The sequence below is a fragment of the Tupaia chinensis genome, unplaced genomic scaffold (genome assembly GCF_000334495.1).
Source record: "Tupaia chinensis unplaced genomic scaffold, TupChi_1.0 Scaffold000046_3, whole genome shotgun sequence".
Lineage (NCBI taxonomy): Eukaryota > Metazoa > Chordata > Mammalia > Scandentia > Tupaiidae > Tupaia > Tupaia belangeri.
In genome coordinates, this window is record NW_006159504.1 from 1,450,140 (window position 1) to 1,451,755 (window position 1,616).

Consider the following 1,616-nt stretch of genomic DNA (forward strand, 5'->3'; position numbering starts at 1 on the left):
AAAAATTGCACAAAGGCACCATTTAGGCTAGGAAAGATAGGCCCACAGCTATGACAAAACTTACTATCTAATGGAAAAAAGCAATATAGAAACTCTGGGACCAGCAGTTGGCATAATGGCCATGTTGCTGGACTCCCATGTAGTCGACCGTAGTTTGAGTCCTGGACCCGCTGGCTTAAACTCACCCCGGGAGTGTGTGTGAGGATGGAGAAGGGATTGCAGCATGGTCATCCGCCCTGGGGGGGGTGGTGGTGGTGGTGGTGATTTCTCGCTTTCTGTCTCTATGTCTCTCTCTGTCATTCTGGCAGGCACACAGGCCCCATAGCAAAAAACCTCTCCAAAAAGAAAAGCAATATAGAAACTCAAAAACCATTTTATCTATTAATGTTTGTGTTGACTTAGAAGAGCAGTCATTTATGAGGTCGAGGCGGGAGGAGAGCATTCCTCATAGAATGAAGAGCTACTGCGTCTCAGGCAGTGGTGACTTTAAAACATACCCACCACTTCTTTGATGCTCCTCCCTTTAGGCTGGCGCGGTGGGGCAGTGGGGATCTGCTGCCCAGTGAGCTGCACCCACATGAAGAGCATGGTTTGATTTCCAGGCCATGGTCCTGGCTGACTGCAAAGGCTGGAGGAGGGCAGTCTGAAACTCTGGTGGGGATGCTTGTCTTTGACTCTCACACTCATGAGATAAACGTGTATGTGTGTGTACGTGTGGCATTACTCCCCTTCCTGTGAGCATGGGCTGTAGTTAGTGACTCTGCCGAGGAACTGAACGACTGTGACTCAGGGTTCTGGCTGTAAAAGGCACAGTAGCTTCCTCCTTGCTCTCCCTCCCTCCAGCCACTCCTCTGGGGAAGCCAGATGCCATGTGGTTAAGATTCTTAGGCCAAGCTAAGAGGCCCATGTTGCGAGGAATTGTAGCCTCTTGCCAACACCAAGTGAGAAACCCTGAAGTGGGTCTGCTAGCCCATCAGGCCCTCAGATGATGTAGCCGCAGCCACCCTCCAGTCTGCAGCCTCATAAGATGCCCGTAGCCAAAGCAAAGACTATGTAAGCCACTCCAGGACTCCTGATCCACAGAACTCGAGATAAAAACTAATGCTTATTTTTCTTTTCTTCTTTAGAGAGATATTTTTGCTATAGGATATGCACACTCACCGGGGAGACAGAGAGACAGAAAGTGAGAAATCATCCCCCAGGGGGGATGGCCATGCTGCAGTCCCTTCTCTTCCATTCTCCTCTCGGGATCTTGGGATCTTGGACATGCATGCGCATGCACTTGGCTTGAGTTTTAAGCTGCTGGGTTCAGGACTAGAACTGTGGTTGACGGAACTTGAGCTGTGATTGATGTAACTCGAACTGTGGACGATGTAACTCAAACTGTGAGATGTAACCATTACGCCATCTGTTGGCCTTAATGTTTACTATTTTAGGTTGCTGAGTTTGGGGGTAGTTTGTTACACAACAGATCACAAATGAGTTGTTAAAAGTTCCCAATGGAGGGGACCAGCAGTTAGCGTAATGGCTATGTCACTGGACTCCCACATAGTCAAACACGGTTCCAGTCCTGGACCCAGTGGCTTAAACCCACACTGGGCCCGTGTGCGTGCGTG